The sequence below is a fragment of the Triturus cristatus genome, chromosome 11, assembly GCF_964204655.1.
Source record: "Triturus cristatus chromosome 11, aTriCri1.1, whole genome shotgun sequence".
Lineage (NCBI taxonomy): Eukaryota > Metazoa > Chordata > Amphibia > Caudata > Salamandridae > Triturus > Triturus cristatus.
In genome coordinates, this window is record NC_140594.1 from 291,119,806 (window position 1) to 291,138,148 (window position 18,343).

Here is an 18,343-nt window from a genome sequence, read left to right on the forward strand (position 1 = left end):
GAAAATGTGGTAAATGCAGTATTTTCAGCATAATTTGAGTTGTTTCTGGTACACTGATTAGATGAGTAAGCATGATTAGTGTACTGTTTCAAAACTGTTAAAGCTGAGTTGGTCATGATGGCTAACAAGCTTGGGTAACCCTCCAACGTAATGACTGGGACAGGGACATAGGACGTAAGGATAATATCCAGTTACTTAACAGTAAATCCCTATACTTCCTGCGTTCCTCGTCACAGTTTTTATGACTCACCCTGCCCACCCTGATAGCTGACCTTAAGAGGCATGGTATTTAAAGATGGTGATGTGGGTAAGATACTGCTTAGAGCACTCAGAGGGTGGGTGGGGTTGCTCCTCCACATCCTGTTTTTCTCTCCTGGCTAAGGTGGGGGTCACGACTGCCTCAGGCCTTGTAGGTGCGGGTCCAATGCAGCAATGGCATGGGTGGCTCATTCCAGTGCATAGGGTGCATTCTACTTGGGCTGTGTCATGTGCTTCGGGATGTCCTGCCCGGACATCTGTATCCTTATGAGAATGGCAGCCATTTTTTGACAAAGAACAGTTGCAAAACCCGCATCCATGTTCAAGTAAGCACCTGTTATTTCGGAGATATTCCTGATTTACCTGATGTTCTATTTTTAGGTGTCGCCTGCACTGCGCTTGTGAAATCTATTTTATTTAATATAAATCTTGAAAGGGGCTCTCATCCCACCTCCTTGCTTTCCATTGGTTCCTGTGCTTGCTACTTACTTTTCCTGCATTTATATTGGCTGTAGCATACTGTTTCCTGCAGTTTCCAATGCTTGTTCCTGTGTTCCTCGTGTGCCTCTCTTATCAGTTTCCCATTGCCGAAGTACTGCTCCCATCTACTTTTCTGGAACTATTTATTTTGCCATTGAGTCATCAGTCCTCTTCCTCTATTGCTCTTGCACTGGGTTTCCTTTCTCCCACTTCTATTTCATTAGTTCTCATTGTGCTCTCTTCAAGCTTTTTCACTTTCTCAAGGGAGAGGGGTGGGCTAGGGTCATTCAAAATCTTCATTATTTTCCCAAAGGTGAAAGGTATCCCGTGTTTTGAAGGTGCCATCTGTCTCACGGGCTATCAAAGCCACAGGCAGCTGCAAGTGAAGCACTTTCTGCACATTCACAACTGCTGGAGTAGAAGTGGCCAGCTCGCATGGCGTGTTCCAAGGCAGTGTGTGAATGTCAATGCCTGTAGGGATACCCGTTTGTGACACTGAGCGTTAATTAAAAGAGGGCTGCTTTAAGCCTCCAGACTGGACCAATATGTAGACTGACTGGCTTTCCCCCCCCCCCCCCGTTGCCAAATGCTTCCCGAATGCAACGTTTGTTTCCTGCTTAGGCAGGTTGTTTCAATCCTGTGTGCAAGAGCACAAAGCCTCTTCAGGACATGAATGGTTTAATTCAGCTTCTGGGAGGATCTCTCTGCAGCAGTCACAGCAGGCCAACAGCACACTGTCTTTTTGCGCTGGACCCATTCTGAACTACTTGTGGCAGCGCCTTATGTCATGCTGGCAGCACCTTAATGCAGACGGTCATGCATTCAGAGCTCAGTGGCAACAATTTTTATTACACATTTCTGACAGTTGGCACTTTGTAAGCAATGTTGCTGCTCAGTTCATAGAGCTCTGAAATGTGTGATAATAAGTGTCAAGTACAACAAGGTGGTGATAATGACTAATTTGCATTAGTCAGACCCAAGATGAGTGACACTTGGCCGAGCTGGCAGAGGGGTGTACTCTTTTGGTGTTTGACGCTGACTCATACAAGAAACTCTTTGAACTGTTTGCTATTGAAGCGTGGGCTATTGTACGACTTGAGGATCTCAAGAATACCCCAGGTTGCAAAGATGTCATCCAGCCTTTTTATGACTTTATCGTGTGTTGTCGAGTACAGTGGTTTCACCAAGGGGAAACTGGAATGCTAGTCTATGATTACCAGGAGATGATGTCCATTTCCTAATGGTCCAACACGACACTCTCCCAAGTATGGGCAAAAAGGTCAAACGTTGTCACTGGGTACTGAGTCGCCTTGGGGGACATGCAGTTGCAGATGTAGCATTCCTTCAGTTCCTTTTCTACTCACTCGTCTAGTTGGGGGGGCCACATTTGGTCTCTCAATACTCGTTTAGTGGCTACAACGACACAGTCTCCCTTATGGGCCAACTCTATGACCCATTGTCTCAGGCTCTCGGATATGACGATTCTTGAGCATGTCAGAATTATGCCTTCTTGTGTGCCCGCAAACTCCTCCTGTGCATTTTTTAACTTTTGGAGCTCACCACTATCAGCCAGAGGCTGTGTGCTTCACATCCAGGATTGTGTTCTATGAGTTCTTTGACGACAGCCAGATCTTTGTCTGTGTTGGTGGCACCAATGATTTGATCCACAGATCGAGCCACTGGTGTGCTGGACCTCACAATAAAATGTAGTTCTTCTTCAGTGGTTCTGGATGTCTAACCATGACGATGTAGCAGTGCTGGTTAAAAGTAATCAGCTGAGTTCTGATCCTTCCCAGGTTTATGCACAATCTCAATCATACTCCTGTAGCCTCAACCCCCCACCTTTCTTAGTGAGGTGGCATCTGAGCCTTCGGGTTTCCCAAAAAAGTGAGCAATGCCTGCTGGTCTGTGATGACAGTAAATCATTTTCATTGAGGAATACATGAAAATGTTTGCAGGCTCACACCACAGCCAGACTCTCCTTCCTGAGAGTATGCACGTTATGTTTCAGACAGGCTTCGACTAGCATAGGCCACAATATGTCTCTGAGCATCTGGATGGCTTCTGTGTTGAGCAAGGATTGCCCCCAGCCCTACTGGGCCAGTATCTACCATGACTTTGGTGTGTAGCCTGGGGTCAAAGTAGGCTATATCAGTTGCATTCTCAATTGCATGTTTTATTTCTTTGAAACTGTGATTGCATTCAAGAGACCACTGAAAAGAAACATTCTGATTTGTCAAGTCTCTCAATGGGGCACTCACAGTGGCAAAATTGTGAATGTATCTTGAGCAATAACTGACCATTCCTAGAAAGGACCGCAGCATGGTAATAACTTGAGGAGGGCAAGCAGATGAAAATGCTAGCACCTTATCTGGAGCTATTCCCCCATCAGAGAATATGTGCCCAAACAACTTAAGTCTGGTTTTCTGGAATTCACATATCGAAGCAGTCAAAGTGAGAACTGCATCAGCAAGTAACTGGCATACTGGAGTATGGGCTTGTCATGTTCCTTTTGAGTGCTTCCAAAAACCAGTATGTCGTCACTGTAATTGAAAGCATGTGTAACAGGTTGGACCAATCTGTGGATAACATCCTGAATTATCTCAGCAGCCAAAGATACTCCAAAGTTCAGTCTCTTCTATCTGAACGAACCAATATGAGTGGAAAAAGTTGTAATATATTTGCAGTTCTCTTCTAGCTCAAGTTGGTAGTATCTGTTGTTTAGGTCAAGACGAGAAAAGATTTTAGCTCCATTCGGTTGCATGATCGTGTCTGCTATGTGGGGACCAGGGTGTCTCTCCCTCTCACAGGCGAGAGGCTGTTGAACTTTCCACTGGCATGATATTATTCGAGGCCTTGCTGTCGATGATGAACATTACTGGGTGACCGTTTACCTTCAATGTAATTCTGGGCAGTGTCCGAATGAAGTTAAGCATTTTGTTTGGTGATCCTTTCTCGAGCTTCATCTTCTTCACAGGCATCTAACCCCACCTGTGCATATCGTCCTTTTGTGGTCCTCATTAGCAAGAACCCATCTTCACTTATACTCGATAGCTACATTGAAGAGCCTTTATACGACAAACTTGAAGACGATTGACTTTACATGCACTCTACTTGGTATAGTAGATGTTGCTTTTTGATTTTGTGAGCATGGCAAGAGTATTTCTGGCACATTCTCACATCCATCTTTTCTTTCTGTCGTGACACACTTAATTTTTATTTAGCTTGATACACAGTTATGAAGTGGGTCTCCTTCCCACAACCTTTACAAGTTTGTCTTACGGCTTGACATTTGCCCTCATGGGGAAACGAAAATCCACATCGGAAACATGAACAGTGGTGGTGGTTTTAAGAACACATCTGCATTGTATTTCGCACTCCCATTGTCTTAGCAAGTGTCTTTCAACTGGTTTCGCTGCACAGGGTGGTTCACACAACCTCTGCAAGCAGAAGCCACATGCAGGAGCATGTGTCACAGTACACTCCAAATGCTTAGGAATGTAAGTATGCTCTCTTTGTTTTCTATTTCTTGTACTTTATCAGTGCTATAGTTTCTTTTCTTACGTAGTCTGAATGGTTGCTCCCTTGGCTTGTGCTAATACTTCAGCTAAGTGATCGGTTGTCACACTTCTCATGCGCGCATCGCAATTCTTCAAACCACTCCACTTCTCAGAACACGCATGCACGCATAACTTTGCAGAGTTCAGGCCGTTTCCGTAATTTTGGCGAGTTCAGATCAATGCTCTATTTTAGGTCGTTATAGGCACAGCTCAGCGTCTTTACCGACAAGCTCACTGTCCGTATTGGCGGGCGTTTAGAAAATGTTGCTCTGCAGGGCCTCCTATTGCTTCTGCAGCCGTCTATGGGCTGGAGCAGCGCTTTGACTCCACGTGTGCCGATCGCAGACTGCTTTGCATTGACTCTGGCACACACGCCATGCAGGAGCAGTTTGCCGAACCATTGCAAACTCTCAGCAAGAGCAGTCTTGTTCTTCACAGGCACGTATCCCCTACTCCTCGCCAGATGTAGCGTCTTCCCCAGCCCTGGAGCATGCAAATAGATTACGTCACACACACAGGAGCTGTCCCATTCCTTCTCTCTAGGACCCCCTTTAATAACTTCTTGCCATTTTTTCTCTGTCCCTTTCTCCTTCTTATATTAATTCTCAGTCTTCTATTCCTCGCTTCAGTTCTATACCAAGGTTCATTTCAGCCCTCCTTTTACTTTATTTATGCATTTATATATAGCAAGGACATTCTCCAAAGGTGTTAAGAGCGCTGTACAATACAAACAGGTTTCATTACAACAGATACTAAGTCACAGTTACTAGTTACAATAATTATAAACGGCACATGGAGGAGGGTCGAAACTAATGGATAGACGTTCGTTTTGGTTGTTACAAAGGAACACATAATAAAAAGATTGTAGGAGGTGGTGAATGTAGTAGCAGCAGAGCGAGGTGAGACAGGAGTGGTGCAATTAGATTCAGTCCTAGGCACAATTATCTTGGAAGAGGTTGCTTAAGGGGACAGCTGGCCATAATGTCTTTGTAGCAGAAGGGCTTTCAGCACCCATTTTTGTTAATTACAAGAGTTCAAGTCCCTTTATCCTCTGCAAGGAGGGATGTCTGCCCCCAATCAAACGCTCATGCTTAAAAGCTGTTTAAAGAAAGGCTGGAACATGTTCTGGGCAGGCCGGGTTGGGGGTGTGAATGTGCGCAATATCGAATCTGCATTCTGATCTAAATGCGAGAAGATAGGAGCGGAATATGTGAGACGATTGGCTGTTGTAAAGAGAATGTAGCATAGCGGCCAGAGCCGCCGATCCCTGAGAAACAATAACTCCTTATAAAGTTAGAAAGTTACACCTTAGAAAGACAAGTGCCTAGAGTTCTCCCACCCCCCTTCACTTATTCCAGCCTGTATCCCCTGTGCTCACCCCCGGCAAGCACCCTCTCTGATCCCTTGCTTCCACCAGGTTGGGACATCACTGGGCTCCTCCCCAGGGTTGCCACTGGGAGCCGCCTTCCTGCGCTATGCCGCTACAGACCCCGCCCGGGCATAAACAGAGAATGTTAAAAGTAAAGCACCGGTGCCGCGATTAGTAAGAAAACAAGCATTGGCATTGCCAATAGGTCTCGCCTTTGGGACCGTATAAGTGTTTAGCCATGCAACAGTTGCATAACTAAATACTTATAAGGTCCCAAAAGCGAGACCTATTGGCTATGCCAATGCTTGTTTCTTTTTTAAAGCCTGTGATACTGGCTACTGATGAACCATTACACCCCATGAACAAAGAAGGAAGTGGAAGAGCAATCAAGGCTGGAAACCTGAAGAGAAACTAAACAATCTTTAAAAACCCAGATTCCACCTACTCCTGCTAGTCCAAAGGAAGATAACATTTTTAGCAGGGGTTCACACTCCAAGCCCCTTTGAAGGTCCTGAAGGCTCCCAAAGGCAGATGAGCACCAGCTGGTTGTGCCCTAGTCAGGTCGTGGCTCAAACCCTAGCCAGATTGGCACCATGCATATGCATGGGTGAGAGACTAAGTGTTCGGTAGCTCGCTGCCCTGGCAGTGCAAGAGCAAATTGGACTGCCTTTTGTTGCCCTTCAGCCCACACCACTCCATGCATGCCCAATACTTTTTTTTTTTAGATCCTTGAGACCCTTGCTCTTTCTAGTTTACATAATTAGGCATCCTCCTGACGTTCAAAAATGTTCTTCTAGGTAAATTCCACTTTTATTATTAGTGAATTACATTTCAAGGTACAAAAGAGACTGTGGTAAAAACCTATTTTGCTTACATTGTTGTGGCTGGACACAGTATGCCATATATTTTGTAGTTATCACTTCGTTCAGTCTTATCCATGCTCTTCTCTGACTTGTGAGCCTTATGAAAAATACATTGTATATGTCTCCACAAGTTAACTTTCCGTCTGATTTCCTCTGTCTGGTCCATTTTCACTTCTCCCCTTCCCCCCCCCATTAACTCTGCTTTCACCTCTGGCAAGAGGTCTTTGCTCTAAAGCAAACGGTTTAATGTCCCTCCCTAGACAGCTCCTAATTCAGACTGTCTGACTATAGCTCCTGTCAGTAGAGTGTGTTAAATGAGTTTGCTGCATATTGCAAGTCTGCCCTGAGAGAGCAAATCTTTTACCTGCCTCATTCATCCTAGAACTCTTGCATCGAGCCTATTAGGCATAAATCAAACTTACTGGCAGCAATGTCTACAGCTAGCCAAGCTGATTCCTGAGCCCTTGTCAAAATTCTGCTGACCCTTCCCACAGCAAAGATATGAGCTGCAAACTCTTTTTTTTTTCAGCATTAGAAGATGAAAGCACCCTGAGGTCTGACAGCCAGGAAAGTCAAACAACCCGGATAACTTTAGGCTGGCAATGTCTCACTATAGGCTTGCTGATTCCTGGACATTTGGTCTCATCCTGGTGATCCTTCCAGCTCTTCTTTAAACAAAATGGTCTGCCCAAAAATGTGGCAGAGGTATGTCTGAAATTAGCACTTCCAGTGGTCACTTTATTTTATTCAGCCACATAGGTTGTGTTTCTTAGCTCTAGGCGAAGATAGTAAGTTAGAATCAGCACTAATAGATAACGGCATTCCCTTTACCAAAGATTCTACAAGTCTCATATTTTTCAATTACTTTTGCTGCTAGTAGTTTTAGTTACCAGACTTGTCCAGCTTTTATTAGTTTTTTTCTGAATAAAAATTTATGCAAAATGAACTAGTCTTTCTGCCCAATGGAATATTACCTTTAGATAAGGAGCAGCCTCCAAGTGGTGAGTATTTGAAGATATGTATGATGTTAGCAAACATGATGATGAGTGTTTGCTCTCGATTCTATAAGGAATGTAAAAATGATAAATGTTATCAAAGTGGAACCTTTTAACAAATGTGTACCACACACTGCAGTCACAAAGGGATTTTAACGCATTCACAGAGTTTATTCCACCCACAAACGCCAGCACATAAAAGGCCTGTCTCGATCGAGCTGACGTTTCAAATTCATGGCAACGAATACGTGTTTGCGCCTACTGGTCTGGAATGGGCCATGGCCAATAAATCCTGGGTGGATCTGACGACTACTGTCCACAAGCCTGAATAAGCAGAGATCTCTGAGGCACCAACGTGCTATCTTGGTCTATTCCATCAAGTACTGCATGCAAGTCGTTGTTCTGGAGGCACTTGTGGCCAGATGTAGAAATGTCAGTTGTTTATGGGGTAAGTAAGGTCCACAACTGCTCCAGGGCACTGCAGCCTGCAAAGGGAGTAAGAACACATACTAATACAACAAGGCTTGAAACTTCTAGACAGACTTTAGAGCATATCTGACAAAGTTACACAATACACTTAAATAGAAGCACGTTTCTTTGTTACCATAACAAGATTATCCTCAATCAAGGAACCCACACTGCAGAGATCTATTCATAATCTGCGATGTTACAAGTTTGCTGCCAGCACCATTTGTATACAAAAGGCCAGATACTTACATAAAAAAATATTACTGCAAAAAGCAACTGTTTGGGCCTCTGTCTTAGGAAAATAGCTCCTCTTACCTGGTAAAATATTAATTCATCATTATTCAGAAACATTCTTCCCTGGCTGTATTTCTTATGGTTGATAGGTCGGTTTTTCAGACAAACAGCAATGTCGCATACTCACACTCCATTAAAATGAAACAGTACAGCTCTGTTAGCAGGGGCATTTTAAGGATTTTGGGGTACCTTGTACGGATCATCTTTGAATTTAGCATCCAGTGTGAGCTCTTTCATGCTTTCTTTGGCCAGGTCACCGACACCGCATAGAGACACACACTTTTTTTTTTTTGTGCGTGATTTTTAAAAAATTGTTTTTATTGCTCTTTAACAGTAACAAAATCCAACTACAGTCGCATTGTAACACACGGTGCCATCTTGGAGAAGAGCATCATTTCCATGATGCCTTCCTGGTGTCATTTATTTCTTAGCCAGGAATATTTTGAGGCGTTACTATGTGGCTCCCCCATTTCCTCTCACACAGTACAACGTTTACCTCCTCCATATTCAAAACAACAATTCCCCTCAGTGTATTTCATATACTAGTATCTATTATGTTTCATTCAGAACATATCTAGTCTATATCATCTCTCACATCCAGTCCATAATATTTCCTCCAGCTGCCCCACACCTTGTGGAATTTGTTTGGGCAACCTCTGGCCTTGTATGTGACCCTCTCTGCAGCCATGTACATATCCATTTCCGTTCTCCATTCTCGGATCGTTGGCATGGTTGTCTTCCCCCCCATTGTCTCGCTATGTCCCTTTTTGCCTCCATTCGTCCTAGTGTGCTAAATAACAGTTATGATCTGTCCACATAATTTCGTTCAGGATTCCTAGCAATATAAATTTTGGGTCAGGAGAAATACCCGTCTTCAGTACTTTGTTAAGCTCCATTATGACTACCTTCTAGTAGACCAGTATAATTGCGCAGACCCCAAATAGTACGGTAAAATTTCCCGTCTTTCTGTCCACATCTGTGACATATTGGATCCATCGCTCGTCCTATCTTGTGGAATCTGGCCCGGTCGTAGTAAGCCCTGTGTTATATTTTGTATTGGATAAGAAGGCGACGAGACTTGATTGCAACATCTCTGGGGTGCATCAGGGCTGCCTCCCAGTCTACTTCCTCCATTGTGCCTATATCTTTTTCCCATGTGGTCCTCAACTTGCCTAGTCTGTCTGGAGTATTGCTATTTAGGGTTTTGTAGGTGGCCGATACTGCCTTTGTCATGGGATGTTCCTGGAGTAATCTCCCTTCCAGTGGCGCATAGTCCGGCAGGGAGGTACCTTCTATGTTTTCTGCATGCCATGCATGTTTTAGCTGGGCATATTTAAGGAACTGGGTTGGTTGAAGTGAGAATTTAGTCTTGAGGGCGTTAAAACTTTTAAAATTACCTTTGTCGGTAATGTCTCCTATCGTAGAAATGCCTGTGGTGTCCCACTCTTTGAACCCTCTCAGTTTGTTTAGTTCCTTCAACCAGTTTTCCTGCCACCGAGGTGTTTCTTTGGTAAGTTTATGGTCCCACCCCATTGTTTTAGTTGCCCTCCCCCAAGCCTCTACCGTAACTTGTGTGGCTGGGAGCAGCTCCCTGACACCCTTACGGCCGTATAGGTAATGGAGGAATGTTCGCTATTACATGTTTTCTCTCTCTAGTCTATATGTTGGGTGGTTGCCCGTTGTGTGTATCCAGTCATTTATTGGTGTTACATGTTCAGCCCAATTGTAGGCTTCCATGTCAGGCAGTGATATCCCTCCATTGTATTGATTTCATTGCAATGTGTGTAATGCTATTCTTGGTTGTTTCCCTAACCACAGGAGTGAGCATAATTTGGTGTCAATTTCATGAAATATCATTCGTGGGAGGGAATGGTATGTGTTTTGCAAGGCATAAAGAAATTGCGGGAGGGTTATCATTTTAAACAGGCAGTGATTGGAGCGTCTTTAAAGTAACATATATGAAAATTAAAAGGAACTCTAAGGACTCATTCAAGTTTGGACTTTTTTGTGGTGCACCTTCCTCTTTTGTTTAAAGTGATTGGAGCGACTCCATTCTTTTCTCGGGGGAGGTACATTGACGACTGCCTCCAAATTTGGACAGGCAACACTGAGAGGCTGACGGAATTTGTGACATACCTTAACAGTAATGACGCTAGTATTAGATTTACCTACCAACATAGCAAGAGCTCAATCACTTTCTTAGATGTGGAACTCTTCGTCTTCAATAACAGAATTGAAAGCAGGCTTTACAGGAAGGCTATGGCATGCAATAGTATATTACATGCCACCTGCACGCACCCAAGACATCAGATGAATGCTATCCCCTACGGGGAATTTGTACATGCATTACGCAATTGCAGTGTTGAAGGCGACTTTGTAAGTTGCCTGAATAGAAAGGGGGACAGATTCAAAGGCAGGGGTTACAGTCAGAGGACAGTAAACAATGCATTGAACAGGATCTCAGAAGTAAAGACAACAGGCACGTCAGGATAAAAGCAAGCAAGAGGGCCCCAACACTACTCTGCTTGTCATGGACACAATGTGCTCAGCATGACACTCACAAAAAGCATGAGGAAACATTGGCACTTACTACGTGCTGATAAGATGTTAGAACTTTTCATTTCTTCCAGACCAGAAACAACTTTCCACAAGGGGAAGAGCCTTAGAAACTTACTTAGCCCTAGTTATCCTAGGATGAGCAATCCGGTACATTGGCTCTCGACACACGGACTTGTTTTTTTCAAATGTGGACGGCGCACTGCATGCAGATGGGCCACTTACAAAAATAAAGAATTTTCTGGCCCGAATGGCCGGTCTTATAAGATAAATAATATCAACTGTCAGACCAACTATGTGGTCTATGGGGTTGTATGCAAATGTCAACGTAGCTACATTGGCAGCACAATCAGATCTCTGAAAGACCGCATCTTAGAACACATCAGGGCGGATAAACAGGCTGACACCAGGTACACCGTAGCCATGCACATATTGGAATGTCCTGCTCAGGGTGGCCACAAAACCTTTTCCCTTTTAATGGCTGTGATACCATACCCAGAGACGTGAGAGGTGGCAATAGGGAACTAATGTTGAGGAGAAGGGAGGAGACTTAGATCATGTGATTAAGAAGTGTGGAAATGGGCCTAAACACAGGCCACGAATTACACTACCTTTTTGGGGACTAGCGTTCACGGTCCCCACTTGAGGCGTAATACTACCAAGCTGAAACATTATCTATTTACTCAGTACCACATTCTCCATGTGGTCTTCTGACTTGTTTGTGATGTGATCTGTATCTTACTACTACTGTTGAGTTTGAACTGAAGTTTTGAAGTTTGCTTCCATACGCTTACGTGCAAGTTTACCTAGGACTACACGTCCTAACATAGTTTTGATTTCCTCAGCACTATAGGCTGTCACTTGGGGAGCTCATTTGTTCATTGACCATCTATCATGCTCCTTATACCTGTTCTCCTATCCCCTTGGATTTAGGATTCTACTATCACAACCTCTCTTCTTTACTCTGGAACCGATATGCTTACTCTTTCACCGATGTACTAACTGTGTATGTTTAACTATCTTTAGGTGACCCACAGGATTGTGTATGTAGATCCTGTGGCCATACAATATGTGTAATTTAGATTTTTGACAACTATTATTCTGTACCGTTCGGCTTAGACGGTTGCAGCACACACTGAACTCGGAAATCCCTTTCCCTTGACTCTCATTTAATGTTGCCTTAGAACTCTACTATTAGAGACTCCCTTTTTTCTTGGATTCAAATATTAAAAAAACGTATTGTTTCAGGTAACTTATATCCAGATGGATTGGTTACCCTAGGGATGGTTCTCCCACATTCCGTCTATTATGTTTTATTACATTTGTCTCCTTTACATTCCTAAACCTGCTGTGGACACACCATTGCATGGGGGCATCAGCATTGTTTTCCTTCTACAAACCTTTTTTCTGTATGAACTCTACGGTAATCAAAATTATATTTTCAGATCCTTATTGGATGCACACAGCTACAATCGCTTTAATTTGATATGTTCTTCACTCCTTCTTGGGCCTGTTGTTTGCCCATCACTATCTCTGTTACTAAGCCGGATGCTGAGATTATACTCTCCAAGATGGCCAACGGTATTTATTTTACTACTATGCATTAGCCAATCGAGCATAATGCTGATCAAGAACCCACGACCCTTGAGCTCTACATCAACACACCTCGGAGGCTGATGAATTGCCCACTTTTAACCTTTATTGATAAGCGGGGTATGAATTTACCGTTCCAAGATGGCCGACGTCTTTGGAGCGGGTGCAGTCCTACAACTGTTTCTGCTCCCAGGCCTATATAAACGTGTGTTCTCCTGCCGGCCATTAGGTCTCCAGTATACACGCCGGAAAGAGCTCTGTTCATCACAGAGGTAAACACCCATAACTAACTGAATGATTTTCTGCAATTAGCGGTACAGTGCCAATTACACTAGATATGAGTATCTGCGTTTGGGGGCATCTTTTAAATACTCACCGTGGTGTCTGTCTACCCTCTTGTTCTGATACACTTTCCTTTGATCCTTTTTATTAGGCAAAGGTCTCGTATTAATACCGTCAAAGATATGGCTGCCGGTTATTTTCTTAAGCACAACCTGCATCAAGAGGGAGCATTGCGACACAGATTGTATTTATTCATGCCTGAATAAACTTGCACTACCACTAAATCCTCGTTTAAGGTACGTGGGACCACATTACCATATTCTTAAAGTATATAGAATATGCCCCTGCCATTTTTACTTTGGGCATATTCTTATATGTAATTAGGCCATTTTCCTTTATTTACCCATCCTCAGGAACTCCTCATTGGGAAACACATCGAGGATACATATACTGTGAATAGGAGGGATTATTTCTGGACACAAGATATGTGCAGTCTTAATTGTGTGTCTAACATTGGGCCCTATTGAATCCTATTCGGGACTGAAATGCAACCGGATTTAAGGTTGGTTTCCCTGTTAGATTTGGTCACCTTAGCACAATACACTTGCTCTTACAGGGCTTGTATACTTAGCATTATTTTTCTTTCTTTTTTTACCGGTCTCTTTTCCCCTAGGATCTTCACATATTGAATATAAGTATTTTGTTTTTTATTACATACCTTCGAGTACCATGAAACATTAAGGGGGTGTTGTTATGTTAAATTCACAGTAGCAAAGTCACTGTTGACTGTTTAGGTTCAAATATGTCACAACTGGACTCACAAGGAACAAGCATGCCTTAACTCCAGACCAGTTTATTTTATCTAAGAGTGTTATTATAATTTTTCTTAAATTACACTAGTTTGTCACTAAACAACCGAGGTGACACATTTAAAACAGCATGGGTTTCCACAGGCTCGAGTAGGCAACATGAGCCGATCCTTCAAATTTAATCTGTCGCAATGGGAAACTGACATTAGGTGCTATTGTTGCATACCTTTCATTCTCAGTTCTGTACTATTGTTTGTTTCTTAGCCCTAAAGAAGTCGCTGCGCACCACAGTAAGCATGATGAAACACATGTTGGCTAAGGCTGTGGTGAATAAACTGAAGCGCATGTTCCAGTAAAGACTCAAGCTTTTGTCACACTGATATTGATATAATTAATATACGGTTAGCTTGTGCATGGGACTGTTGTTCTATCATTTTAAACCTGGCCGCCCGTCCAATTATAGTGAGCAGTAGTGTTTTTCATCATTGTGTGTACTCCTTAAATTTCGTCAATATGCGTTTAATATTATTTTGGCAGCAGATGTCTGTGGTGAGGAAGATCCCTAGGTATGTAAACCCGTTGTTTGCAACTTGGAGATCTCTGGGGAGTACAGGCCATATCATCACCTCGCCATGGCTATAGATCACTGATTTGTGCCAATTTATTTTATAGCCCAAATTTTGTCCTTCTGTATCTATTGTGTGGAATAAGATGGGAATCGTGTCAGGTTGAGGGACATATAAAAGAAAATCGTCTGCATATAGAGATCCTTTCTTCCATGCTGTCCTCTGGATTAATTTGGAAACCATGTATCTCTGGATGGTGATGGACCAAACAGGCTAGTGTCTCCACCGTCAAGGCAAAAAGCAGGGGGGATGGGGGCAGCCCTGCCTCGTTCCATACCATATGGGGAAATCTCGAGAGGTTCGGCCATTCACCAAACCTTAGCCTTGGGGGCCTTGTATAATCCCACCCATTTCCTGAATTTTGGACCCAGGCCAAATTTTGTCAAGACTGCCTACAGAAAGGACCAGTGAACAGCATCGAACGCCTTCTCTGCGCCCAATGATAGTAGTAAATGCGGGGTGTCACGATTTTTAACCTTCATCATCCAATTATAGGTTCTACGTAGGTTCCATCTGGTAGCACAGCCCGGCATAAATACCGATTGATCATAGTATACCAGGGTTCTTATAACCTGGCGTAGTCTTGTGGATAGGATAGTTGCCAATATCTTTACCTCTATGTAAAGGAGGGATATTGGGCGGTAGGATTCACATTTTTTTTTAATAAACCTTTTTATTAGATGTTACATAACAACAAATAACGTTTAGCAGCAGATGAGCACAGTGCATTTATACAAGTAGATTAATAGATCTATACAAGACCAACATCGTCAAATCCAATCTTTACAGTGTCAATCTTGATGCGAACGTCAAGCTATCGAGTTTCCGAGATCATGCAGGGAAGGGTCAGTAAAAGGGGCACAAATCATACTTCTACTTTTATTCCACGCCCCCCAAATTTTGGTCCATTTTTTAGGGCATCCTCTTCCTTCACATATCACTCTCTCCGCTAGCATGCACCAGTCCATATCTGCTTCCCATTCTCGCACCTTGGGCCTAGTTTCACCCTTCCAGGTTTTTGCTATATTCAGTTTTGCCACCACACATCCCAGGGAGACCCAGGTTTTCTCGCTGGATGTCAAATCAGTTGCGTCCCATATATTGAGGAGACACCGTCGGGGTGAGAACTCCATGGTATTCCCACGGATTCCTAGCATTTATGGGGCTATTTTCTCCCAGTATACCTGAAGGATAGGGCATTCCCGCCACTGGTGCATGTATATCCCCTCCTGGCCACACCCCATAGGGCATAGTGAATTATCCAAGGCTCCCATCTTCGCCAGCACCACACTGGTATAGTATGCTCTGTGTACAATCTTGAGTTGGATTAGTTTGAATCTGGAATGGATCGCGACCTCTCGGGGGGGAGGCGAGCGCTCCCAACCATTCTTCGTCGCTTATTTCACCTATTTCCTCTGCCCATTTATCTCGTGTTTTCACCCCTTTTTACGGTAGTTATCTGGGAGTCTATCCTCCAGAGGCGACGAGGCCGGGAGGACAGTGTCTTTGGGGATTACTTTTTATAATGCGCTACGGACCTGAAGATATCGAAAGGTTTCCTTTGCGTTTAATTCATAATCTCTTTGGAGATCTTTAAATGGGGCCACCTCCCCCTACCACACATGTCCCCAACCTTAGACAGTCCAATAAGATCCCATTATCAAACCCTGAATTTTTAGCCAATAGTCCTAGTCGATCAGAGTCTAATAGGGGGTGGCCAGTGTGATTTTATCTTTCCATTCCAAAGCCGTTGTTGCGGTGTGCCATAGCGACACAGTAGTCAAGGTTTGTGTATATTTTGGTCTATTTTTCCTCCCACCAAAAATATCTCAAATAGTTCCCTGGGGTCATATTGTATCTATCCATTCTGTAGGCAGGCTCTGTATCTGGCCAGTACGTTCAATGATTGGTGACCACCAATTGAGAGGGCCAGTAATAGCTTTTGACTGCTGGAAGAGCAATCCCACCGTCATACTAACTATTCATAAGTTTGGTCAGTGCTATCAGTGGAATGCTGTTGTTCCAGAGAAGTGTCCAGACTTCTGATTCTATATCCTTAAAATACTTATCGGGTACCAGGTATGGTGTATTTTGCAGTGCATAGAGGAAACGAGGCAGTGCCATCATTTTGTGTAAAGAGGCTCATCCTAGCAGCGCGAGTGGCAGGGTCTTCCAATGCTGCACGTTTGTTTGTAGACGACGAAAGGGGGGGGGGGGTCCAGATTGGTATCATAAAATACCGCAGGATCTGTCGTGACCTAGAGCCCTAGGTATCGGTAGCCTTCGGTTACAACCTTGGATGGGTAGTTTGGGGCTCCCCCCATGTAAGACATAGATAAGAGATTTATCCCAGTTAATGGTCTAACCGGAGTACTTTTGGAAGAGTGAGAATATATGTAAAGTTCTATGTAGTGAGGAATATGGTTTAGCCAAGTAAAGTAGGATATCATCGGTGTAGAGGGAGATTCTGTCCATTCTGCCGTCCAGTTTAAGCCCCTTATCAAAGGGTCTCCTCTTATCCAAATTGCCAGAGGTTCGAATACAAGTACACATATCAACGGAGACAATGGGCACCCTTGTCTCGTCCCTTTTTGTAATTTAAAAATCGCGAATCTGCCCCCATTTACCGTCACCCGTGCTAGGGACTCGGCATAGACTAACTGTACCCAGGACATGAATTTTCTCCTGAATCTGTATCTTTTGAGCACTGCAAATAAGAAGGGCCACTCAATCACATCGAAAGCCATTTTAGCGTTGAGGGATACTAATATCGCCTCCTCTCTTATAGCCCCTGCCCTGCCCAAAACCCCATTAAGGCGCCTTAGGTTTAATGCGGTGTTCCTACCCGGCATAAAGCCAGATTGGTCTGGGTGAATCAATTTATGCAGTATTGGTGTCAAACGTGTGGTTAATATTTTGGCTAATAATTTCACTCAGGATCTAGGACGGAAATGGGTCGGTACGAGCCGTATTGTTCGGAGGGTTTTCCTGTTTTGTGAATCGCTACGATATTAGCCGGGCTCTGGGTTTCAGGTAGCATTCCGCTGATAAAGCATTCGTCATACATTTCTGTCAAGTGTGGAACAATTGTGGATACACATGATTTGTGTAATTCTATTGGTAAACCACTGGGACCCATTGCTTTACCGGATTGCAGTGCCCCAATCACCTTGATCACCTCATCCTTATTTAGGGCTGCATCTAATTCCGCACTATCTGCATTGTCAAGTGTGGGAAGTCTAAGTGTAGCCAGCAACTCTTGTGCTTCTGTGTGCGTGGAAGCCCCTGTGGATGTGTAGATCTGTTTAAAATGCTCTCCAAACGCCTCCGCTATACTTTGCCTACTTTTAAGGTGAGCTCCATCTATCGTCTCAATCTCGAATATCCATCTAGAGGCTTTTTCCCGCTTATCTAACCACGCTAGTAATTTGCTTGTCTTATCACCTATCTTGTATATGCGATGTTGAGTGGCCCTGTATTAAGCTATTGCATCTTCTGCCAGATCTCTATATTCTTTCTGCTTTATTGATAGTCTATGCTTAGTGTCTGGGGTGTTTGAGTTTATTAAATCATGTTCTAATCGACTGATTTCGCTTTCTACTTCTTGTATTTGTTTTCTCTCTTCCTTCTTATATAGTTATTGCTGAGACTCCCTGTCCTCTGACCACCGTTTTATATGCTTCCCACAGTGTTAAGGCCGAGTCCACCGACCCTTTGTTTTCGGTGAAATAGTTGGTAGTGGCCTCTATAAACCCGTCTCGTATGGTCGCCACTTTTAAGTACCAGGGATTAAGTGCCATCTTGTACCTTTTGACAGTGAGGTTTCTCCCATAGAGCGCCACGACCGGTGAGTGGTTGGAGATGTCCCTGGGGAGGTGCATCACTTCTTTGAACATTGGAAGCTAGTCAGCTCTACTAAAGAGATAATCTATGCCGGACAAACTCCTGTGCACCCCAGAGTGATAGGTGTACATTAGGCCCATACACTTAGGAACACCGCCAATAATTTTCCGGATGTCTCTTCCGGTCTTGCCGGTTTCCTATCTTGGTCTCCATGGAGGGCCGTATTACAGCCCCCCCCCCCCCCCCCCAATCAACAACTCTCCCTCAGGCAAATTAAGTATATGAGCCCACAAATCGGCAATGGTGGAGGAGTGCAGAGTGGGTAGTACATAGAGGGACGTTATGTT

At 43.8% G+C, this 18,343-nt stretch overlaps 1 long non-coding RNA gene across 1 annotated transcript in view; it reads right to left on the reverse strand.

Moving 5' to 3' along the window:
• Positions 1-7,693: 7,693 nt before the first annotated feature.
• The window catches only part of LOC146784068 (uncharacterized), an 82,989-nt gene continuing 72,339 nt past the window's right edge, over positions 7,694-18,343 (reverse strand). Inside the window, exon 3 of the long non-coding RNA XR_014970516.1 lies at positions 7,694-8,010. This is a non-coding gene — a long non-coding RNA (uncharacterized LOC146784068). The remainder of the gene's footprint in view (positions 8,011-18,343) is intronic.